Source organism: Colias eurytheme, chromosome 26, assembly GCF_061535395.1.
Source record: "Colias eurytheme isolate Ceu_HAF_F1 chromosome 26, ilColEury1 Martin Lab GWU primary, whole genome shotgun sequence".
Lineage (NCBI taxonomy): Eukaryota > Metazoa > Arthropoda > Insecta > Lepidoptera > Pieridae > Colias > Colias eurytheme.
This window is the reverse complement of record NC_143005.1, coordinates 4754416-4780561: the sequence shown is the minus strand read 5'-3', so window position 1 is coordinate 4780561 and position 26146 is coordinate 4754416. Positions and strand designations below refer to the sequence as shown.

Genomic DNA, 26146 nt, shown 5'->3' with positions numbered 1-26146 from the left:
GACTGTGAGGTAACTATGTTTGCTGACGACACGGTTATATTATTTAAAGGTAAAACATGGAAAGAGGTATTTAAAAAATCTGAAAAGGGACTTCGAGCTGTGACCGGGTGGTTGGAGACTAATTTGTTAAAATTAAATGTATCTAAAACTAAATACCTATGCTTTTCAAAAACATCTGCAATTAGTCCAGCTGATCACCTGGACCTTACACTACATGTTTTTCCGTGCAACCGTGATTCCAGCAGTACTACAGGCTCATGCATGTGTCCGAAGATACAGAGAGTTCCCCAAATAAAATATCTTGGCATTATAATTGATGATAAGCTTAACTGGATTCCGCAAATTAGAAATGTCTCAACGCGGATCAGAAGATTAATATATGTATTTAAAACACTTAGAAACTTTGCAAGCAATGACTTAATAACTCTAATATATAAAGCACTTGGGGAATGCCTCATAAGCTACTGTATAACATCGTGGGGAGGAGCAGCAAAAACCTATCTCTTAGAAATTGAAAGGTCTCAGCGTGCGCTTTTAAAAGTAGCTTTCAAGTTACCATTCGACCACCCAACTACCATGTTATACTCTAAAGTGAAGATTTTAAGTGTCCGAAAACTATTTGTGTATCAATGTATACGGCGTTATCATAGATTTAATAACAGCAACGAGTATAACAAAAATAGAAGAGTTGCTGTTCCAGTTCCGTGGACTAAATCCAAATTTGGACACAGGCACTATAAATATATTGCTCCAAAACTGTACAATAAAATGAATAAGTTTTATAATATTACTGCTCTGAACAATTACCAAATTAAGGCTAGAATTTTGAATTGGTTATCTAGACTTGACTACAATGACACAGAAAATCTATTATAAATTCCTTAAATGGATTAATTATTAATACAGGTATCCACAAACACAAAGACACACACACACACACACGCACCCACATACACACATACACACACACATGCACGCCTGCACACACGCACACTTACATAATCTTATTCTCCTAATTAATATAGTATTGATAATGGTTTTGGACTTATTGATTTTTTTTTTTCTTTTTATTAATTTTAATTTTTAAAATATTAATTTCCATTTCTTGATTTTTACATTTTAATATACTTATCATGAATCTTAATTCTACCTTTTAATTGTAATTTTAATTGATTGGATATTGTAATTTGTAATATTTAGCTATAATAACTTAGGTACTACTAACTTACATTTTATTGTTATGTTGATTGTAACAACTTATAATAATAGTGTTGCATTGTTTCGATTTAATATTGATTTTTTGCTGATTTAATATATGTTGCTCAATTTATTTTATAATTACTAACTTATTTAATTTTAGATGAATTTATTTATGTGATGATATAATTTTCGAAATTTGTTTTGGACGTGCTTTATTTGTAATTAGATACCTAGACACATTTTGTTTTTTGTTTTGCTGTATGTACTTATTTGTTATTGATTTTTTTAATAGTTTTAATTGCATGTAAATTTTTAATTTATTTTTGATTTTATTTAATTTGTCTCTGATTTTTTTCGTGTCATGTAACTGTAAATGGAAGACACAGGCTCCTGAAAAACAGTTCTTACTATCTTAGGAGCCTGGGTCGCTCTTATTTGTAAAATGTTTTAAGTGGAATAAATGATTTATTTATTTATTTATTTATTTATTTAAATGATATAACGAATTTTTAAAAGTGTCAATCTACAGAAAATAGTAGGTATACTGTTCGAGCAGGCCGTAGTGCGGGGGTCACGGAGGAATTCTACCAATATGCGTCTTGACGAAACACAGTGGGGTTTTGGTCGGTAGGAATCCGACATAACCCACGGCCCCTCCCCCGGAGGCCGTGGGTATCTATGAAAGATTTCCCCACTAAAACAAAAAAAAAAGGCCGTACCTAGTGCGGGACGGGGTAAAGGTGATTTTCATGTGATTAAAAATTAAACCGTATAGTCCGTATAGTCCGACCTATAGTAGACTTTTCACTGTAACGATATCGCTATCTATGCGGGTGAAACCGCAGGGCATTGCTAGTGTATAATAATTTATAATGAATAATAGATTAAAGTTTTATTGTGAATCTGTACATAATTTAGATTAAATTTTATATTTTAATACAGAGGCATTAATATACGTAAAATGAAGTAATTTTAGAACATTCCACTATTTTTATTGCTCAATACAATCATTATAATGTTTGAAAAATTCAGTATTTACAAGACACAATATAGATTATTTTTAGAAAAAAGTTCGGTAACTATATTGAAATGAATTGTTTTGTAGTAATTTACATCCTTTTTTAAATTATAATATTGTATACTTTCATAAATGATAATTACTCGTAAAATTATTGTCTAAAAGACTTTTTTAACTGGCAGCAATATAAGTGTGCTATGTATATCATTAAGGTTGTTTACAGTTGGAATGATTGTTAAAGATAAATAAAAACATGAAAATAAAACGGTGTTTTATTTGTATCCTTTAATTTCCTAATTAACAATATAATTTTCTAGTTGACCCGAAAAACATTGTTCTGGTAGGACACGCTTATTACTGGGTTGTGAAAAATAGATGTTGGCCGATTCTCAAACCTACCACTACTACAATTTTTATGAAAATTTGTGTATATCACTCAAAAAATTTCATAAAAATTGGTCCAAATTGACAAAAATATATTATTATACTATGTACCGTACATACATCCATATGCATTTGGTAAAAAAGGTTATTTGAGACACTTAAATTTTATTATTGGTATAAAGCGCATGTAGAAAATGAGAAATTTTAAATATTCATGCCAGATCCAATCATACACAGTACACACAAATACAAAAAAAACGTACAGAATGTACGTGCATGACTCTCAAAACAAGCAGAGGCTAAATAAAACGCATATTATTCACTCATTTCGTTATTTAATATAAATTATGAAATAGAAAGTAATACAACATGAAATTATTCATAAATTATTATAGGGAATACAGAAATAGCATAATTAGCACATGATATTCTTATAAAAGTACCATAAAATAAAAACTATTTAAAGAAATTAAAAACTTGACCTATCTTTTACCAAGTTTCATAGGTTTGAGCTTTTCACATTTAACTTGTGTAAATTGTGTTCCACTCATACCGATGCAGTAAGTGAAGTCTTGTATGGCTTCCAGTTCACAACTCCTACTTGGCATCGGATTTCCCTCCACCATAACTCGGACCAATCCAACTTCAGCTGTTTTGCATTTTAAACTCTCTTGGTATCGGATCACCCGTAATAGTTTTACTAGACTTTCATGTCCCAGGTTATTATAGGACAGATTAAGGTAAGAGAGACTCAAATTGCCGATAGAATATAAGTAAGAATCTTTGCGTATAGTGTCTCTCGCACAAAATGTTTCGTTGTTCGGTCCAATGAGATCAAATGTCATTTTCTTTGCTTTAGATGCAATATTGTCCGTGGGAGAGAGTGGCTCAGAATTAGTGATGAGAGCCGTAGTGCTCTGCCGCTTAGGACGAACGCTCCTCTTCTTTCCACTGCCACGATCGTCCAATGATTTTGCGACGGGCGTATTGAGCAGTTCCTTATAGCATTTAATATAAACTTCTTTTTGTCTGTTTAAATATTCTATACTACGTGCTCGTTTTGATACAATTTCATCATAAGTCATAGGAAATTCCATCAAACTACTGAAGATGGCTGCCGCTCCACTGTCTGAAATTTGGTTTCCAGATAAGTTAAGAAATCGCAATTGTCGGTTGCTGCGCAGCATTGAACCTAAAGCAATGGCGCCATCGTTGGTTATAGTGTTTGAAGCCAGCGACAAAACGCGCAGGGTACGAGATGCGGGCTGTGGGTAAACTAATTGAGCAGCGATACGAATACAATCTCTATCGACCAAACCGCACCTTTCAAGACTCAAGTACTTTAAGTTAGTTTGATACTCGAGGAGCAAATATTGATTGTAGTGCGCAACCGGAGAATCGTCCAGGCATATTTCTGTTATGTGGGACTGTCGCAAATGTTTCGTTATCTCATAGATGCTGTAACCATCGATAGCTCCCCAGCGTATCGTGATTCTGTTCAAATATGGAGATATGGAAGACAAAAGCCTATGACTTCCAGGAGCAGCTGAGGCACTGAGGTGCGCTGGAACAGCAGTTCGACGAGGTGGCCGGCGCTGTCGCAGATCGCGATGATCAGCACCATCTGGCTGTGGTCGGTGACGCCGAACGCTAACTGTGACTCCGTTTTTTCCTTTTCTTGAGACATGCGCGCGGTCGACGTGTACTGCATGATAGATCTTTCACGTTTTGTTTTTTTATTCTTCTCAGATACACTCACATACTCCTCTGAAAAATATGTATTTATTTTGATATTCCTCTTTTATTTGCATCTAATATATTTATACATTTTAATTCTTAAAATATAAGTTGCTGTAATTAGTTACAAATAAAATAAACTTACTCTTAACTCGTGTTAACACTCTGACTTCGAATTGGGCCTCCATTTGGTAACATGCGTATGGAATGAATGCAATAATATCAAGAGGCGTCGGTCGAGTCAAACTTAAACGGGTCTCATTATCCGCCATTACTTAATGAAAATAATCTTCTTAAAATTAATAAGTTGATTTTATATTTGTGTTTATTAAATCTGTTAAACTGTGTTATGACAGTATTTCTTGTTTTTTTGACTCCTTTTATCATTGCTCATAATATTTTCTGCCAGTAATTTATAGAATTTTATTTGAAACAAAAAGTTACAAAAGAAGTTACATTTCGACAGCACGTTATCAAGAGCCTGCCGAATGCCTGCCTGTTCGTTTACGGTGTCTGTGGGTGAATAGTATGTGTGATTGTAAACACCAAGCGTGTGGAGCCAGCTCATGTTATACAAATAAGCATTATAGAGCACAACACGGATATATATGTACATTTAATGCATATCCAGGAAAATCATATTTTTTGGTTCTTTGTTGAACTATGTTTATTTAGATTTTAGACAGATAACTTTACATTTATGACAAATGCAATTTTGTGAGAAACCTCAGTATAAATATGCAGCTAAATAAAATAAATTTTGTATTTATTATTCAAATTTGTATATCTGTAGGAAGATAGATGTCATTTTTAATATTCCCTTAAATGGTACCTACATTTCCTCTGTAGGTAGGATCTACACTACTAAGGTTTGCAATTATAAATAAAACACACATTTTCTGTTAATAATTTTATTCATATTAAAATAGGATACATTTTTATGAAGAGAATGGAATAAAACTTTACTTTAATTAATTAGAAAAGACAGGTAAGTATACAAAAATTTAATGAAACTATACATAGCTAGACACTGAAATGGTTTTTATTAACGATGCAATTCATAAAATCAAACAAATGAATTACACGAATATTGAATACAATTGATACCAACACCGTTTTTACACATTTGTTACACAAAAATACTTTTTACATCTACAATTTCATTATACTATGTCAATTTTTCCATACATCTGAACTATTTTGTAATGGGCTTATGGTTGTTATTATTATGTATTTTAGGATATATATTATAATGGTTTAGTTGTTAGTATCCCGCTTGGTGCCGCTCAGCACAATATACGGCGAGTGTGTTTCTTTCTGTTTCTGCTGCAGCATGTGCAGTGTGCCCAGCGGCGTGTCCGTGGAGCTCATCTTCTTCATCAGCTGCAAGTTGACATTTAAATGTTAGAAATTATTTCATTTTATAGCAGGTGATTTTTCAGGTAAGAGAGCTGACAGATGCTTTAATAGGTCAGGGAGCTGTAACAGGTGCTTTTACAGGTCCAGAAGTGCTTTTACAGGTCCAGAAGCTGTAACAGGTGCTTTTACAGGTCCGGAAACTGTAACAGGTGCTTTTACAGGTCCGGAAACTGTAACAGATGCTTTTAACAGGTCAGGTAGCTGTAACAGGTGCTTTTACAGGTCCAGAAGTGCTTTTACAGGTCCAGAAGCTGTTACAGGTGTTATATCAGGTCAGGGAGCTGTAACAGGTGCTTTTACAGGTCCGGAAACTGTAACAGATGCTTTTAACAGGTCAGGTAGCTGTAACAGGTGCTTTTACAGGTCCAGAAGTGCTTTTACAGGTCCAGAAGCTGTTACAGGTGTTATATCAGGTCAGGGAGCTGTAACAGGTCCTTTAACAGGTCAGGCAGCTGTTACAGGTGCTTTTACAGGTCCAGGAGCTGTAACAGGTGCTTTTACAGGTCCGGAAGCTGTAACAGGTGCTTTTACAGGTCCAAAAGCTGTAACAGGTGCTTTTACAGGTCCGGAAGCTGTAACAGGCGCTTTTACAGGTCCGGAAGCTGTAACAGGCGCTTTTACAGGTCCGGAAGCTGTAACAGGCGCTTTTACAGGTCCGGAAGCTGTAACAGATGTTTAATCAGGTCAGGGAGCTTCAACAGATGCTTTTACAGGTCAAGGAGCTGTAACAGGTGCTTTTACAGGTTCGAAAGCTATTACAGGTGTTTTAACAGGTCAGGGAGCTGTAACAGGTGCTTTTACAGGTCCAGAAGCTGTAACAGGTGTTTTAACAGGACAGGCAGATGTATCAGGTGTTTTATCAGGTCAGGGAGCTACAACAGATGCTTTTACAGGTCAGGGAGCTGAAGCAGGTGATTTTACAGGTCCGGAAGCTGTTACAGGTGCTTTTACAGGTCAGGGAGCTGTAACAGGTGCTTTTACAGGTCCGGAAGCCATAACATGTGTTTTAACAGGTCAGGGAGCTGTAACAGGTGCTTTTACAGGTCCGGAAGCTGTAACAGATGTTTTAACAGGTCAGGCAGATGTAACAGGTGTTTTATCAGGTCAGGGAGCTGTAACAGGTGCTTTTACAGGTCAGGGAGCTGTAGCAGGTGCTTTTACAGGTTTGGAAGCTGTTACAGGTGCTTTAACAGGTCAGGGAGCTGTAACAGGCGCTTTTACAGGTCGGGAAGCTATTACAGGTGTTTTATCAGGTCAAGGAGCTACAACGGATGCTTTAATAGGTCAGGGAGCTGTAGCAGGTGTTTTAACAGGACAGGCAGATGTATCAGGTGTTTTATCAGGTCAGGGAGCTACAACAGATGCTTTTACAGGTCAGGGAGCTGTAGCAGGTGATTTTACAGGTCCGGAAGCTGTTACAGGTGCTTTTACAGGTCCGGAAGCTGTCACAGGTGTTTAAACAGGTCAGGCAGATGTAACAGGTGTTTTATCAGGTCAGGAAGCTGTAACAGGTGCTTTTACAGGTCAGGGAGCTGTAACAGGTGCTTTTACAGGTCAGGGAGCTGTAGCAGGTGCTTTTACAGGTTTGGAAGCTGTAACAGGTGCTTTTACAGGTCCGGAAGCTATTACAGGTGTTTTAACAGGTCAGGGAGCTGTAGCAGGTGATTTTACAGGTCCGGAAGCTGTTACAGGTGCTTTTACAGGTCCGGAAGCTGTCACAGGTGTTTAAACAGGTCAGGCAGATGTAACAGGTGTTTTATCAGGTCAGGAAGCTGTAACAGGTGCTTTTACAGGTCAGGGAGCTGTAACAGGTGCTTTTACAGGTCCGGAAGCTGTAACAGTTGCTTTTACAGGTCCGGAAGCTGTAACAGGTGCTTTTACAGGTCCGGAAGCTGTAACAGGTGCTTTTACAGGTCAGGGAGCTGTAACAGGTGCTTTTACGGGTCCGGAAGCTGTAACAGGTGCTTTTACAGGTCAGGGAGCTGTAGCAGGTGCTTTTACAGGTCCGGAAGCTGTTACAGGTGCTTTAACAGGTCAGGGAGCTGTAACAGGTGCTTTTACAGGTCTGGAAGCTATTACATGTGTTTTAACAGGTCAGGGAGATGTAACAGGTGCTTTTACAGGTCCGGAAGCTGTAACAGGTGTTTTATCAGGTCAGGGAGCTGTAACAGGTGCTTTTACAGGTCAGGGAGCTGTAGCAGGTGCTTTTACAGGTCCGGAAGCTGTTACAGGTGCTTTAACAGGTCAGGGAGCTGTAACAGGTGCTATTACAGGTCCGGAAGCTAATACAGGTGTTTTAACAGGTCAGGGAGCTGTTACAGGTTCGTTTACAGGTCCGGAAGCTGTAACAGTTGCTTTTACAGGTCCGGAAGCTGTAACAGGTGCTTTTACAGGTCCAGAAGCTGTATCAGTTGCCATTACAGGTCCGGAAGCTGTAACAGGTGCTTTAACAGGTCCGGAAGCTATAACATGTGTTTTAACAGGTCAGGGAGCTGTAACAGGTGCTTTTAAAGGTCCGGAAGCTGTAACAGGTGTTTTATCAGGTCAGGCAGATGTAACAGGTGTTTTATCAGGTCAGGGAGCTGTAACAGGTGCTTTTACAGGTCAGGGAGCTGTAGCAGGTGCTTTTACAGGTTTGGAAGCTGTTACAGGTGCTTTAACAGGTCAGGGAGCTGTAACAGGTGCTTTTACAGGTCCGGAAGCTATTACAGGTATTTTATCAGGTCAGGGAGCTACAACAGATGCTTTTATAGGTCAGGGAGCTGTAGCAGGTGATTTTACAGGTCCGGAAGCTGTTACAGGTGCTTTTACAGGTCAGGGAGCTGAAACAGGTGCTTTTACAGGTCCGGAAGCTATTACATGTGTTTTAACAGGTCAGGGAGCTATAACAGGTGCTTTTACAGGTCCGGAAGCTGTCACAGGTGTTTTAACAGGTCAGGCAGATGTAACAGGTGTTTTATCAGGTCAGGAAGCTGTAACAGGTGCTTTTACAGGTCAGGGAGCTGTAACAGGTGCTTTTACAGGTCAGTGAGCTGTAGCAGGTGCTTTTACAGGTTTGGAAGCTGTTACAGGTGCTTTTACAGGTCAGTGAGCTGAAGCAGGTGCTTTTACAGGTTTGGAAGCTGTTACAGGTGCTTTAACAGGTCAGGGAGCTGTAACAGGTGCTTTTTCAGGTCCGGAAGCTATTACATGTGTTTTAACAGGTCAGGGAGCTGTAACAGGTGCTTTTAAAGGTCCGGAAGCTGTAACAGGTGTTTTATCAGGTCAGGCAGATGTAACAGGTGTTTTATCAGGTCAGGGAGCTGTAACAGGTGCTTTTACAGGTCAGGGAGCTGTAGCAGGTGCTTTTACAGGTTTGGAAGCTGTTACAGGTGCTTTTACAGGTCCGGAAGCTATTACATGTGTTTTAACAGGTCAGGGAGCTGAAACAGGTGCTTTTACAGGTCCGGAAGCTATTACATGTGTTTTAACAGGTCAGGGAGCTATAACAGGTGCTTTTACAGGTCCGGAAGCTGTCACAGGTGTTTTAACAGGTCAGGCAGATGTAACAGGTGTTTTATCAGGTCAGGAAGCTGTAACAGGTGCTTTTACAGGTCAGGGAGCTGTAACAGGTGCTTTTACAGGTCAGTGAGCTGTAGCAGGTGCTTTTACAGGTTTGGAAGCTGTTACAGGTGCTTTTACAGGTCAGTGAGCTGAAGCAGGTGCTTTTACAGGTTTGGAAGCTGTTACAGGTGCTTTAACAGGTCAGGGAGCTGTAACAGGTGCTTTTTCAGGTCCGGAAGCTATTACATGTGTTTTAACAGGTCAGGGAGCTGTAACAGGTGCTTTTAAAGGTCCGGAAGCTGTAACAGGTGTTTTATCAGGTCAGGCAGATGTAACAGGTGTTTTATCAGGTCAGGGAGCTGTAACAGGTGCTTTTACAGGTCAGGGAGCTGTAGCAGGTGCTTTTACAGGTTTGGAAGCTGTTACAGGTGCTTTTACAGGTCCGGAAGCTATTACATGTGTTTTAACAGGTCAGGGAGCTATAACAGGTGCTTTTACAGGTCCGGAAGCTGTAACAGGTGTTTTATCAGGTCAGGCAGATGTAACAGGTGTTTTATCAGGTCAGGGAGCTGTAACAGGTGCTTTTACAGGTCAGGGAGCTGTAGCAGGTGCTTTTACAGGTTTGGAAGCTGTTACAGGTGCTTTAACAGGTCAGGGAGCTGTAACAGGTGCTTTTACAGGTCCGGAAGCTATTACAGGTGTTTTATCAGGTCAGGGAGCTACAACAGATGCTTTTATAGGTCAGGGAGCTGTAGCAGGTGATTTTACAGGTTTGGAAGCTGTTACAGGTGCTTTTACAGGTCAGTGAGCTGAAGCAGGTGCTTTTACAGGTTTGGAAGCTGTTACAGGTGCTTTTACAGGTCCGGAAGCTATTACATGTGTTTTAACAGGTCAGGGAGCTGTAACAGGTGCTTTTACAGGTCCGAAAGCTGTAACAGTTGCTTTTACAGGTCAGGGAGCTGTAACAGGTGCTTTTACAGGTCCGGAAGCTATAACAGGTGTTTTAACAGGTCAGGGAGCTGTTACAGGTTCGTTTACAGGTCCGGAAGCTGTAACAGTTGCTTTTACAGGTCCGGAAGCTGTAACAGGTGCTTTTACAGGTCCGGAAGCTGTAACAGGTGCTTTTACAGGTCAGGGAGCTGTAACAGGTGCTTTTACAGGTCCGGAAGCTGTAACAGGTGCTTTTACAGGTCCGGAAGCTGTAACAGGTGTTTTATCAGGTCAGGGAGCTACAACAGATGCTTTTATAGGCCAGGGAGCTATTACAGGTGTTTTAACAGGTCAGGGAGCTGTAACAGGTGCTTTTACAGGTCAGGGAGCTGTAACAGGTGCTTTTACAGGTCCGGAAGCTGTAACAGGTGTTTTATCAGGTCAGGGAGCTACAACAGATGCTTTTATAGGCCAGGGAGCTATTACAGGTGTTTTAACAGGTCAGGGAGCTGTAACAGGTGCTTTTACAGGTCCGGAAGCTGTTACAGGTGCTTTAACAGGTCAGGGAGCTGTAACAGGTGCTTTTACAGGTCCGAAAGCTATAACAGGTGTTTTAACAGGTCAGGGAGCTGTTACAGGTTCGTTTACAGGTCCGGAAGCTGTAACAGTTGCTTTTACAGGTCCGGAAGCTGTAACAGGTGCTTTTACAGGTCCGGAAGCTGTAACAGGTGCTTTTACAGGTCAGGGAGCTGTAACAGGTGCTTTTACAGGTTCGGAAGCTGTAACAGGTGCTTTTACAGGTCCGGAAGCTATAACAGGTGTTTTATCAGGTCAGGGAGCTGTAACAGGTGTTATATCAGGTCAGAAAGCTGTAGCAGGTGCTTGTACAGGTCCGGGAGCTGTAACAGGTGCTTTTACAGGTCCGGAAGCTGTAACAGGTGCTTTTACAGGTCCAGAAGCTGTAACAGGCGCTTTTACAGGTCCGGAAGCTGTAACAGGTGTTTAATCAGGTCAGGGAGCTTCAACAGATGCTTTTACAGGTCAGGGAGCTGTAACAGGTGCTTTTACAGGTCCGGAAGCTATAACAGGTGTTTTATCAGGTCAGGGAGCTGTTACAGGTTCGTTTACAGGTCCGGAGGCTGCAACAGTTGCTTTTACAGGTCCGGAAGCTGTAACAGGTGCTTTTACAGGTCCGGAAGCTGTAACAGGTGCTTTTACAGGTCCAGAAGCTGTAACAGGCGCTTTTACAGGTCCGGAAGCTGTAACAGGTGTTTTATCAGGTCAGGGAGCTTCAACAGATGCTTTTACAGGTCAGGGAGCTGTAACAGGTGCTTTTACAGGTCCGGAAGCTATAACAGGTGTTTTAACAGGTCAGGGAGCTGTTACAGGTTCGTTTACAGGTCCGGAAGCTGTAACAGTTGCTTTTACAGGTCCGGAAGCTGTAACAGGTGCTTTTACAGGTCCGGAAGCTGTAACAGGTGCTTTTACAGGTCAGGGAGCTGTAACAGGTGCTTTTACAGGTCCGGAAGCTGTAACAGGTGCTTTTACAGGTCCGGAAGCTGTAACAGGTGTTTTATCAGGTCAGGGAGCTACAACAGATGCTTTTATAGGCCAGGGAGCTATTACAGGTGTTTTAACAGGTCAGGGAGCTGTAACAGGTGCTTTTACAGGTCAGGGAGCTGTAACAGGTGCCTTTACAGGTCCGGAAACTGTAACAGGTGTTTTATCAGGTCAGGGAGCTACAACAGATGCTTTTATAGGCCAGGGAGCTATTACAGGTGTTTTAACAGGTCAGGGAGCTGTAACAGGTGCTTTTACAGGTCAGGGAGCTGTAACAGGTGCTTTTACAGGTCCGGAAGCTGTAACAGGTGTTTTATCAGGTCAGGGAGCTACAACAGATGCTTTTATAGGCCAGGGAGCTATTACAGGTGTTTTAACAGGTCAGGGAGCTGTAACAGGTGCTTTTACAGGTCCGGAAGCTGTTACAGGTGCTTTAACAGGTCAGGGAGCTGTAACAGGTGCTTTTACAGGTCCGGAAGCTGTAACAGGTGTTTTATCAGGTCAGGGAGCTACAACAGATGCTTTTATAGGCCAGGGAGCTATTACAGGTGTTTTAACAGGTCAGGGAGCTGTAACAGGTGCTTTTACAGGTCAGGGAGCTTTAACAGGTGCTTTTACAGGTCCGGAAGCTGTTAAAGGTGCTTTAACAGGTCAGGGAGCTGTAACAGGTGCTTTTACAGGTCCGAAAGCTATTACAGGTGTTTGAACAGGTCAGGGAGCTGTTACAGGTTCGTTTACAGGTCCGGAAGCTGTAACAGTTGCTTTTACAGGTCCGGAAGCTGTAACAGGTGCTTTTACAGGTCCGGAAGCTGTTACAGGTGCTTTAACAGGTCAGGGAGCTGTAACAGGTGCTTTTACAGGTCCAAAAGCTATTACAGGTGTTTTAACAGGTCAGGGAGCTGTTACAGGTTCGTTTACAGGTCCGGAAGCTGTAACAGTTGCTTTTACAGGTCCGGAAGCTGTAACAGTTGCTGTTACAGGTCCGGAAGCTGTAACAGGTGCTTTTACAGGTCCGGAAGCTGTAACAGGTGTTTTATCAGGTCAGGGGCTACAACAGATGCTTTTATAGGCCAGGGAGCTATTACAGGTGTTTTAACAGGTCAGGGAGCTGTAACAGGTGCTTTTACAGGTCAGGGAGCTGTAACAGGTGCTTTTACAGGTCCGGAAGCTGTAACAGGTGTTTTATCAGGTCAGGGAGCTACAACAGATGCTTTTATAGGCCAGGGAGCTATTACAGGTGTTTTAACAGGTCAGGGAGCTGTAACAGGTGCTTTTACAGGTCCGGAAGCTGTTACAGGTGCTTTAACAGGTCAGGGAGCTGTAACAGGTGCTTTTACAGGTCCGAAAGCTATAACAGGTGTTTTAACAGGTCAGGGAGCTGTTACAGGTTCGTTTACAGGTCCGGAAGCTGTAACAGTTGCTTTTACAGGTCCGGAAGCTGTAACAGGTGCTTTTACAGGTCCGGAAGCTGTAACAGGTGCTTTTACAGGTCAGGGAGCTGTAACAGGTGCTTTTACAGGTCCGGAAGCTGTAACAGGTGCTTTTACAGGTCCGGAAGCTATAACAGGTGTTTTATCAGGTCAGGGAGCTGTAACAGGTGTTATATCAGGTCAGAAAGCTGTAGCAGGTGCTTGTACAGGTCCGGGAGCTGTAACAGGTGCTTTTACAGGTCCGGAAGCTGTAACAGGTGCTTTTACAGGTCCAGAAGCTGTAACAGGCGCTTTTACAGGTCCGGAAGCTGTAACAGGTGTTTAATCAGGTCAGGGAGCTACAACAGATGCTTTTATAGGTCAGGGAGCTGTAGCAGGTGATTTTACAGGTTTGGAAGCTGTTACAGGTGCTTTTACAGGTCAGTGAGCTGAAGCAGGTGCTTTTACAGGTTTGGAAGCTGTTACAGGTGCTTTTACAGGTCCGGAAGCTATTACATGTGTTTTAACAGGTCAGGGAGCTGTAACAGGTGCTTTTACAGGTCCGAAAGCTGTAACAGTTGCTTTTACAGGTCAGGGAGCTGTAACAGGTGCTTTTACAGGTCCGGAAGCTATAACAGGTGTTTTAACAGGTCAGGGAGCTGTTACAGGTTCGTTTACAGGTCCGGAAGCTGTAACAGTTGCTTTTACAGGTCCGGAAGCTGTAACAGGTGCTTTTACAGGTCCGGAAGCTGTAACAGGTGCTTTTACAGGTCAGGGAGCTGTAACAGGTGCTTTTACAGGTCCGGAAGCTGTAACAGGTGCTTTTACAGGTCCGGAAGCTGTAACAGGTGTTTTATCAGGTCAGGGAGCTACAACAGATGCTTTTATAGGCCAGGGAGCTATTACAGGTGTTTTAACAGGTCAGGGAGCTGTAACAGGTGCTTTTACAGGTCAGGGAGCTGTAACAGGTGCTTTTACAGGTCCGGAAGCTGTAACAGGTGTTTTATCAGGTCAGGGAGCTACAACAGATGCTTTTATAGGCCAGGGAGCTATTACAGGTGTTTTAACAGGTCAGGGAGCTGTAACAGGTGCTTTTACAGGTCCGGAAGCTGTTACAGGTGCTTTAACAGGTCAGGGAGCTGTAACAGGTGCTTTTACAGGTCCGAAAGCTATAACAGGTGTTTTAACAGGTCAGGGAGCTGTTACAGGTTCGTTTACAGGTCCGGAAGCTGTAACAGTTGCTTTTACAGGTCCGGAAGCTGTAACAGGTGCTTTTACAGGTCCGGAAGCTGTAACAGGTGCTTTTACAGGTCAGGGAGCTGTAACAGGTGCTTTTACAGGTTCGGAAGCTGTAACAGGTGCTTTTACAGGTCCGGAAGCTATAACAGGTGTTTTATCAGGTCAGGGAGCTGTAACAGGTGTTATATCAGGTCAGAAAGCTGTAGCAGGTGCTTGTACAGGTCCGGGAGCTGTAACAGGTGCTTTTACAGGTCCGGAAGCTGTAACAGGTGCTTTTACAGGTCCAGAAGCTGTAACAGGCGCTTTTACAGGTCCGGAAGCTGTAACAGGTGTTTAATCAGGTCAGGGAGCTTCAACAGATGCTTTTACAGGTCAGGGAGCTGTAACAGGTGCTTTTACAGGTCCGGAAGCTATAACAGGTGTTTTATCAGGTCAGGGAGCTGTTACAGGTTCGTTTACAGGTCCGGAGGCTGCAACAGTTGCTTTTACAGGTCCGGAAGCTGTAACAGGTGCTTTTACAGGTCCGGAAGCTGTAACAGGTGCTTTTACAGGTCCAGAAGCTGTAACAGGCGCTTTTACAGGTCCGGAAGCTGTAACAGGTGTTTTATCAGGTCAGGGAGCTTCAACAGATGCTTTTACAGGTCAGGGAGCTGTAACAGGTGCTTTTACAGGTCCGGAAGCTATAACAGGTGTTTTAACAGGTCAGGGAGCTGTTACAGGTTCGTTTACAGGTCCGGAAGCTGTAACAGTTGCTTTTACAGGTCCGGAAGCTGTAACAGGTGCTTTTACAGGTCCGGAAGCTGTAACAGGTGCTTTTACAGGTCAGGGAGCTGTAACGGGAGCTGTAACAGGTGCTTTTACAGGTCCGGAAGCTGTAACAGGTGCTTTTAGAGGTCCGGAAGCTGTAACAGGTGTTTTATCAGGTCAGGGAGCTACAACAGATGCTTTTATAGGCCAGGGAGCTATTACAGGTGTTTTAACAGGTCAGGGAGCTGTAACAGGTGCTTTTACAGGTCAGGGAGCTGTAACAGGTGCCTTTACAGGTCCGGAAACTGTAACAGGTGTTTTATCAGGTCAGGGAGCTACAACAGATGCTTTTATAGGCCAGGGAGCTATTACAGGTGTTTTAACAGGTCAGGGAGCTGTAACAGGTGCTTTTACAGGTCAGGGAGCTGTAACAGGTGCTTTTACAGGTCCGGAAGCTGTAACAGGTGTTTTATCAGGTCAGGGAGCTACAACAGATGCTTTTATAGGCCAGGGAGCTATTACAGGTGTTTTAACAGGTCAGGGAGCTGTAACAGGTGCTTTTACAGGTCCGGAAGCTGTTACAGGTGCTTTAACAGGTCAGGGAGCTGTAACAGGTGCTTTTACAGGTCCGGAAGCTGTAACAGGTGTTTTATCAGGTCAGGGAGCTACAACAGATGCTTTTATAGGCCAGGGAGCTATTACAGGTGTTTTAACAGGTCAGGGAGCTGTAACAGGTGCTTTTACAGGTCAGGGAGCTGTAACAGGTGCTTTTACAGGTCCGGAAGCTGTTAAAGGTGCTTTAACAGGTCAGGGAGCTGTAACAGGTGCTTTTACAGGTCCGAAAGCTATTACAGGTGTTTGAACAGGTCAGGGAGCTGTTACAGGTTCGTTTACAGGTCCGGAAGCTGTAACAGTTGCTTTTACAGGTCCGGAAGCTGTAACAGGTGCTTTTACAGGTCCGGAAGCTGTTACAGGTGCTTTAACAGGTCAGGGAGCTGTAACAGGTGCTTTTACAGGTCCAAAAGCTATTACAGGTGTTTTAACAGGTCAGGGAGCTGTTACAGGTTCGTTTACAGGTCCGGAAGCTGTAACAGTTGCTTTTACAGGTCCGGAAGCTGTAACAGTTGCTGTTACAGGTCCGGAAGCTGTAACAGGTGCTTTTACAGGTCCGGAAGCTGTAACAGGTGTTTTATCAGGTCAGGGGCTACAACAGATGCTTTTATAGGCCAGGGAGCTATTACAGGTGTTTTAACAGGTCAGGGAGCTGTAACAGGTGCTTTTACAGGTCAGGGAGCTGTAACAGGTGCTTTTACAGGTCCGGAAGCTGTAACAGGTGTTTTATCAGGTCAGGGAGCTACAACAGATGCTTTTATAGGCCAGGGAGCTATTACAGGTGTTTTAACAGGTCAGGGAGCTGTAACAGGTGCTTTTACAGGTCCGGAAGCTGTTACAGGTGCTTTAACAGGTCAGGGAGCTGTAACAGGTCCTTTTACAGGTCCGAAAGCTATAACAGGTGTTTTAACAGGTCAGGGAGCTGTTACAGGTTCGTTTACAGGTCCGGAAGCTGTAACAGTTGCTTTTACAGGTCCGGAAGCTGTAACAGGTGCTTTTACAGGTCCGGAAGCTGTAACAGGTGCTTTTACAGGTCAGGGAGCTGTAACAGGTGCTTTTACAGGTCCGGAAGCTGTAACAGGTGCTTTTACAGGTCCGGAAGCTATAACAGGTGTTTTATCAGGTCAGGGAGCTGTAACAGGTGTTATATCAGGTCAGAAAGCTGTAGCAGGTGCTTGTACAGGTCCGGGAGCTGTAACAGGTGCTTTTACAGGTCCGGAAGCTGTAACAGGTGCTTTTACAGGTCCAGAAGCTGTAACAGGCGCTTTTACAGGTCCGGAAGCTGTAACAGGTGTTTAATCAGGTCAGGGAGCTTCAACAGATGCTTTTACAGGTCAGGGAGCTGTAACAGGTGCTTTTACAGGTCTGGAAGCTATAACAGGTGTTTTATCAGGTCAGGGAGCTGTTACAGGTTCGTTTACAGGTCCGGAGGCTGCAACAGTTGCTTTTACAGGTCCGGAAGCTGTAACAGGTGCTTTTACAGGTCCGGAAGCTGTAACAGGTGCTTTTACAGGTCCAGAAGCTGTAACAGGCGCTTTTACAGGTCCGGAAGCTGTAACAGGTGTTTTATCAGGTCAGGGAGCTTCAACAGATGCTTTTACAGGTCAGGGAGCTGTAACAGGTGCTTTTACAGGTCCGGAAGCTATAACAGGTGTTTTAACAGGTCAGGGAGCTGTTACAGGTTCGTTTACAGGTCCGGAAGCTGTAACAGTTGCTTTTACAGGTCCGGAAGCTGTAACAGGCGCTTTTACAGGTCCGGAAGCTGTAACAGGTGCTTTTACAGGTCAGGGAGCTGTAACAGGTGCTTTTACAGGTCCGGAAGCTGTAACAGGTGCTTTTACAGGTCCGGAAGCTGTAACAGGTGTTTTATCAGGTCAGGGAGCTACAACAGATGCTTTTATAGGCCAGGGAGCTATTACAGGTGTTTTAACAGGTCAGGGAGCTGTAACAGGTGCTTTTACAGGTCAGGGAGCTGTAACAGGTGCCTTTACAGGTCCGGAAACTGTAACAGGTGTTTTATCAGGTCAGGGAGCTACAACAGATGCTTTTATAGGCCAGGGAGCTATTACAGGTGTTTTAACAGGTCAGGGAGCTGTAACAGGTGCTTTTACAGGTCCGGAAGCTGTTAAAGGTGCTTTAACAGGTCAGGGAGCTGTAACAGGTGCTTTTACAGGTCCGAAAGCTATTACAGGTGTTTGAACAGGTCAGGGAGCTGTTACAGGTTCGTTTACAGGTCCGGAAGCTGTAACAGTTGCTTTTACAGGTCCGGAAGCTGTAACAGGTGCTTTTACAGGTCCGGAAGCTGTTACAGGTGCTTTAACAGGTCAGGGAGCTGTAACAGGTGCTTTTACAGGTCCGAAAGCTATTACAGGTGTTTTAACAGGTCAGGGAGCTGTTACAGGTTCGTTTACAGGTCCGGAAGCTGTAACAGTTGCTTTTACAGGTCCGGAAGCTGTAACAGGTGCTTTTACAGGTCCGAAAGCTATTACAGGTGTTTTAACAGGTCAGGGAGCTGTTACAGGTTCGTTTACAGGTCCGGAAGCTGTAACAGTTGCTTTTACAGGTCCGGAAGCTGTAACAGGTGCTTTTACAGGTCCGGAAGCTGTAACAGGTGCTTTTACAGGTCAGGGAGCTGTAACAGGTGCTTTTACAGGTCCGGAAGCTGTAACAGGTGCTTTTACAGGTCCGGAAGCTGTAACAGGTGTTTTATCAGGTCAGGGAGCTACAACAGATGCTTTTATAGGCCAGGGAGCTATTACAGGTGTTTTAACAGGTCAGGGAGCTGTAACAGGTGCTTTTACAGGTCAGGGAGCTGTAACAGGTGCTTTTACAGGTCCGGAAGCTGTAACAGGAGTTTTATCAGGTCAGGGAGCTACAACAGATGCTTTTATAGGCCAGGGAGCTATTACAGGTGTTTTAACAGGTCAGGGAGCTGTAACAGGTGCTTTTACAGGCCCGGAAGCTGTTACAGGTGCTTTAACAGGTCAAGGAGCTGTAACAGGTGCTTTTACAGGTCCGAAAGCTATAACAGGTGTTTTATCAGGTCAGGGAGCTGTTACAGGTTCGTTTACAGGTCCGGAAGCTGTAACAGTTGCTTTTACAGGTCCGGAAGCTGTAACAGGTGCTTTTACAGGTCCGGAAGCTGTAACAGGTGCTTTTACAGGTCAGGGAGCTGTAACAGGTGCTTTTACAGGTCCGGAAGCTGTAACAGGTGCTTTTACAGGTCCGGAAGCTGTAACAGGTGTTTTAACAGGTCAGGGAGCTACAACAGATGCTTTAACAGGTCAGGGAGCTGTAACAGGTGCTTTTACAGGTCCGGAAGCTATAACAGGTGTTTTATCAGGTCAGGGAGCTGTAACAGGTGTTATATCAGGTCAGAAAGCTGTAGCAGGTGCTTGTACAGGTCCGGAAGCTGTAACAGTTGCTTTTACAGGTCAGTGAGCTATAACAGGTGTTTTACCAGGTCAGGGAGCTGTAACAGGTGTTATATCAGGTCAGAAAGCTGTAGCAGATGCTTGTACAGGTCCGGAAGCTGTAACAGTTGCTTTTACAGGTCAGTGAGCTATAACAGGTGTTTTATCAGGTCAGGGAGCTGTAACAGGTGTTATATCAGGTCAGAAAGCTGTAGCAGGTGCTTGTACAGGTCCGGAAGCTGTAACAGTTGCTTTTACAGGTCCGGAAGCTGTAACAGGTGCCTTTACAGGTCCGGAAGCTGTAACAGGTGCTTTTACAGGTCAGGGAGCTGTAACAGGTGCTTTTACAGGTCAGGGAGCTGTAACAGGTGCTTTTACAGGTCCGGAAGCTGTAACAGGTGCTTTTACAGGTCCGGAAGCTGTAACAGGTGTTTTAACAGGTCAGGGAGCTACAACAGATGCTTTAACAGGTCAGGGAGCTGTAACAGGTGCTTTTACAGGTCCGGAAGCTATAACAGGTGTTTTATCAGGTCAGGGAGCTGTAACAGGTGTTATATCAGGTCAGAAAGCTGTAGCAGGTGCTTGTACAGGTCCGGAAGCTGTAACAGGTGCTTTTACAGGTCAGGGAGCTGTAACAGGTGCTTTTACAGGTCCGGAAGCTGTAACAGGTGCTTTTACAGGTCAGGGAGCTGTAACAGGTGCTTTTACAGGTCCGGAAGCTGTAACAGGTGCTTTTACAGGTCCGGAAGCTGTAACAGGTGTTTTATCAGGTCAGGGAGCTACAACAGATGCTTTTATAGGCCAGGGAGCTGTAACAGGTGCTTTTACAGGTCCGGAAGCTGTTAAAGGTGCTTTAACAGGTCAGGGAGCTGTAACAGGTGCTTTTACAGGTCCGAAAGCTATAACAGGTGCTTTTAACAGGTCAGGGAGCTGTTACAGGTTCGTTTACAGGTCCGGAAGCTGTAACAGTTGCTTTTACAGGTCCGGAAGCTGTAACAGGTGCTTTTACAGGTCCGGAAGCTGTTACAGGTGCTTTAACAGGTCAGGGAGCTGTAACAGGTGCTTTTACAGGTCCGAAAGCTATTACAGGTGTTTTAACAGGTCAGGGAGCTGTTACAGGTTCGTTTACAGGTCCGGAAGCTGTAACAGTTGCTTTTACAGGTCCGGAAGCTGTAACAGGTGCTTTTACAGGTCCGGAAGCTGTTACAGGTGCTTTAACAGGTCAGGGAGCTGTAACAGGTGCTTTTACAGGTCCGAAAGCTATTACAGGTGTTTTAACAGGTCAGGGAGCTGTTACAGGTTCGTTTACAGGTCCGGAAGCTGTAACAGTTGCTTTTACAGGTCCAGAAGCTGTAACAGGTGCTTTTACAGGTCCGAAAGCTATTACAGGTGTTTTAACAGGTCAGGGAGCTGTTACAGGTTCGTTTACAGGTCCGGAAGCTGTAACAGTTGCTTTTACAGGTCCGGAAGCTGTAACAGGTGCTTTTACAGGTCCGGAAGCTGTAACAGGTGCTTTTACAGGTCAGGGAGCTGTAACAGGTGCTTTTACAGGTCCGGAAGCTGTAACAGGTGCTTTTACAGGTCCGGAAGCTGTAACAGGTGTTTTATCAGGTCAGGGAGCTACAACAGATGCTTTTATAGGCCAGGGAGCTATTACAGGTGTTTTAACAGGTCAGGGAGCTGTTACAGGTGCTTTTACAGGTCCGGAAGCTGTAACAGGTGCTTTTACAGGTCCGGAAGCCTTAACAGGTGTTTTATCAGGTCAGGGAGCTACAACAGATGCTTTTATAGGCCAGGGACCTATTACAAGTGTTTTAACAGGTCAGGGAGCTGTAACAGGTGCTTTTACAGGTCCAGAAGCTGTAACAGGTGCTTTAATAGGTTAGGGATGTATGTGTTGTGCATATGTGTGTATGTCTAGTGCGCACTGACCCCCTCCTGCTGCTGCTTCTTGATGAGCTTCTCCTGCTTGTTCTTGCCGGGCCCCTTGCCGTGGAACTTGTGCGAGAGGTAGCGGAAGGCCTCCTTGGGGCAGAGCGGCCGCCCGTCGTCGTCCGCGTACTCGAGCTTCACGTTGGTCTGAAGTTGGTCTTCTCGCGGAACTCGCTGCCGCCGTGCGAGTGGTGGTGCCGCTCGCGGCGACCCGCCTTGTCGTCCTCGCTGAAAATGTAAGTGATCATTTTTTTTAGCACTATAGACTATGGGAGGCACGGTCAGTGAAATTAAATGAAAAAACCAATCTTGGTAACAATGTTTTCTTTTTGTAATATTTTTTTGTATTGCCTATACATGTTTTTTTTTTGTATTCTTTATAAATATTTTCAACTGTGAAAATGCGTTACCATCACAATACATCCCAACAATTTATGATATACTTTTTTTTTTGAAGTACATAATTAGAAGGTTAAAGTGTGACAAATACAACATTTTATCACGGGACAACATCTTATATTCGTGCAAATTTTCTTCGCGCATAACACTCGGGCTCAAAGTTAGTACAGTCCTCCCTGCCCCCCTTCAAACTCAACACTCATACTACCCCTCTCACCCATAAGTCTTATCCTCAATCGAGTAATGTTTAGCATGCAGCAGCGCATGCGCAGCGCGGGGAGCAGCTGCAGGTGCTGCGTTCTTCTCCAAGTAGCCCTTGCTGAGCGCCAGCTGCAGGGCTCCCGCTACACCTGCACCGAGTGCTGGTTCAGCTGCCAGACCTACTGACGAACCTGGAATACATATTAACAAATATAGATATGAATCACAAATGTGTTGGTAAGCGCATAACTCGAGAACGGCTGAACCGATTTCGAATTTTTTGAAGTGAAAACTTCTTTAGCGGCGTTGAGCACTTTTTCTGTAATGTGTATACCTTTATTAAGAAGAGCTGGAACGTCAACACATTTACACATTGCACATGTTAGGCCGGGAGATACTGACACAAAATTTCGGGTCATTTGTAACAGGATGGCGGTCTAGAGGGGTCTTAGTACGCAATGACAAAAAGAAAAATGATGGTCAGAACGCTGGTACCGGTGGACTAGTCGCGTGGGCTTTAGTCACACTCGTCGGATAAATAGCGAAAGTCCAACGATTTGTAACACAAAAATTTTAGAATTTACCGATAGCCCTTAAAAAAGATGTAGGTAGGCGGTAGTGTCATGCCATACTTTTACGATGTGACTTACAGTCCGCCTTACCGACGTGAATGCGTTGATTTAAAAAAACAATTCAACCATTTGTACCGGGCTAACTTTTGCACAGTTAACCATCGTCGTGCAGCCATTTACTAAAATCGCCATGCCATACTTTTCGGACGATTCCAAATAGTCGCCATACCGCGGAAAATCTGCAAATTTTTGAATTTTTTTTTCTCGCCAAACGATGTGTGTGATGCCCTACATTTTTTTTTCAACAACTCCTGAATGATTATAAATAGAAGTGTGATAATGCCATACCTGTGGGAGGTGGCGAATGTGTGTAAGATTTTATTCGTAGTTACACCGGAAAAGTATGGCATGACACTACCGCCTACATCTTTTTTATGGGCTATCGGTAAATTCTAAAATTTTTGTGTTACAAATCGTTTGACTTTCGCTATTTATCCGACGAGTTCGACTAACGCCCACGCGACTAGTCCGCCGGTACCAGCGTTCTGACCATCATTTTTCTTTTTGTCATTGCGTAATAAGACCCCTGTAGAACCGCCATTCTGTTACAAATGACCCGAAATTTTGTGTCAGTATCTCCCGGCCTATGTGTAGCTTTTATTTTGCAATTGTTTATAAATACAGGGTGATGTAATTGGTGTAGTACGAATATCTAAAAATCTATGAAGAATTTTGTGATACAGTAAATGGAAGAATTATAGACTATTTTACAGTATTTAATAAAATCATTTAATTTTTTGTTCATTTTCATTAGAAATGTCAATTTTTCTCACCAATGTGGAAATTTGGATGATAAGGATCTTGTTAGAAAAATATAAATTTTGACTAAAATCGGCATTTTTTTTTTTTTCAAAAATCTAATTACTAATTAATTATCAGAGTTATCACCATTTACAATAATTTACAAACGATATCGGTTGTTCTTACTTACTTAAAATTGAATACCAATGTCTTATTGCGGTATGTGTTCTTTGGAAGTGTTCGTAAAGTTGTTGATCTAAAACTAGCTTTTTGGATCTCGGGCATAAGGGAAAAGCATTCCTAAGCATAGATAATATTTTATTTCATAGAAAAACTTCTTCCAAATTTACCACCTCAGTCAGTTTTAGTACTCGATAATGCATCATACCACAACGTCGCATCGGATCCAGTACCCACATCGCATTCAAGAAAAAGTGACATGTTAGCTTGGTTGGACAAACATATAGCTAGAGAGCTAGCGCAAAGCTACCTGTATGTATTTGACCAGACCTAGATTTTTGTGTGTTGATTCACCTATACCTACTATACATGAGATGAGGAGTCACTAAGCCCAGAGTGGTGGACGGGGCGCGCGCTCAGGTAAGACAGGTGGAAATTTTTGGCGAACTTTGAAACCATTTGACCACGTCTGCCATTTTGATATTTGAAAATAGATTATTATTACTATCGGAAAATAACAATGGCAGACCATTATCACGCGGATAACATTCTGGCAGACACTTATGAAAGTGCTGAAAAAAATACAATTTTGAAAGTATTTGACCAGATCTGCCATTCATATATTTTATTTATTAGGGTCTTAAAAACTTATTTTCGAAACGGCAGACATTTTCATTGCGTACAGACTTCAGCAGACAACAAAAACTAGCTACTACATGGTCAGATCTATGCATACAGTAGGTACTATCTCTGTAGCTATTTTTTTCCATATATATCAATATTATTCTCACTCTAGCCTATAGTATTTTTATTTTATATAGTTACTAGCATTCAAATAGTCTAGGTTTTATACCTGAGAGGGCTCTTTTCGGTTCCCACTCTAACGGTTATTGCCAGATGTTTTCAGTACAGATTAGATACTAGCAGATACATCACTTCCATGCAAAAGTGAAAATTACTACGCTTTATATAGCCTAAAAAATCATAATAATAATAATTACGCTTCACAGCAAGAAGAAATGTACCATATGTACCTACTCGCACAAAGTCGATATTGTGTTGCCTACCGTTCGACTCAATGGCTAGGGTTGTAACTACCTTTAATAATTATTACCAAACTAATAAACCGAGTGATGCGAAATAACCATAATTCTTTTAGAGTTTGATAAAATGATCAGGCATGTATTTTCTTTAATCCTTCTCTGAATTCTCGGTTACTAAATTGTATCGTTGAAATTATTCTTAATCGCGTAAATTTAATAAATAATCATATGGAAAACACTTTTCATTTGTTTTATTACTTTCACGCCCAACTACTATACAATAATTACGTTTTTTCGGTATTTTGACGAGAAAACGCAGGAAACATCCGTTGTATCATTTTAGATAGATTGTATATTTTGTATCTGTAGAATTGAAATCAAAGCTATGTATATGTTGTCTCCATTCTTTTCTTATCGGATTGTTGATCCCAATGCGAATGCGTCACTTAAATTTTATAAAAGACAATTAAGAACATCAAAAATAAAGTGATACGTAAATATTTCACAGTGCAATATATGTATTATGTAATTAATAATAATTATATATTTATGAAAAAATAATTACATCAGATTTAATAATCGCAATTGTTTTGAATGTACATATGAATAAATGATTACATCATAATAGTAATAATCACAATTGTTTTATTTCCCATTTGTTGCAACCCTAGCATATTTTCATGTAGCAGCAGAAGTACCTACACGGGCGTCGCGGCGGCATCGTGCGACATCAAAGGCCTTACTAGGTAAGTTTATAATGATTCATTCTTTAATAATTATTTTTGACTTTACTCATTTCTTTTATTATATATAATTTACGTTTTACTTTTACAGAATCCGATTCAATGGATTATAAAGACGAGTCACACAAAGCCATACGATAGTGATGATGAATGAACATTTCAATAAATGCATGCGTGTTTTTTTTATGTTGTTTTGTAATTGTTAATTGTTTCTTAAATAAAGAAATAAACTAAATATTTAAATGATGATTTGTTATATTTGCAACACAACTTTATATTTGAGATTCTTTACGAATGTATTTAGTTTTGTATCATCAAATTTATAAATTTTATTCCATAGTTTTCAAAATTTAATGTAAATGACCATAAAAACATTAATAAAGTAAATCATTGATGTAAGGTCAGGGAACGTAATACATATATACATCTGACCATGTAGAAGCTAAGTCTTGTTGACTGCTGAAGTCTGTAAAGTTTTGTTGTCTGCTGAAGTCTGTACGCAATGAAAATGTCTGCCGTTTCGAAAATAAGTTTTTAAGACCCTAATAAATAAAATATATGAATGGCAGATCTGGTCAAATACTTTCAAAATTGTATTTTTTTCAGCACTTTCATAAGTGTCTGCCAGAATGTTATCCGCGTGATAATGGTCTGCCATTGTTATTTTCCGATAGTAATAATAATCTATTTTCAAATATCAAAATGGCAGACGTGGTCAAATGGTTTCAAAGTTCGCCAAAAATTTCCACCTGTCTTACCTGAGCGCGCGCCCCGTCCACCACTCTGGGCTTAGTGACTCCTCATCTCATGTATAGTAGGTATAGGGGAATCAACACACAAAAATCCAGGTCTGGTCAAATACATACAGGTAGCTTTGCGCTAGCTCTCTAGCTAATAATATACCATATCCAGAAAGAAACACAATACCTATTCTTTATGACATTATTAAAAAAAATAAGCCAAACTATACACAATTTTTACTTGATGCAATCCTCAAAGATCATGGACATAGTGTATTGCGCCTTCCACCATCCAGAACTCAACCCAATAGAGTTACTATGGGG

The 26146-nt window shown here is 42.2% G+C and overlaps 1 pseudogene across 1 annotated transcript in view; it reads right to left on the bottom strand.

Annotated features, from left to right (window-relative positions):
* Positions 1-5245: 5245 nt before the first annotated feature.
* The window catches only part of LOC149897161 (U4/U6.U5 tri-snRNP-associated protein 1-like), a 41304-nt pseudogene continuing 20403 nt past the window's right edge, over positions 5246-26146 (bottom strand). Inside the window, exons 14-16 of the transcript XR_016458240.1 lie at positions 21760-21934; positions 21144-21371; positions 5246-5722 (exon numbers count right to left, since the gene is read on the bottom strand). The product of XR_016458240.1 is annotated as a U4/U6.U5 tri-snRNP-associated protein 1-like (transcript). The remainder of the gene's footprint in view (positions 5723-21143; positions 21372-21759; positions 21935-26146) is intronic.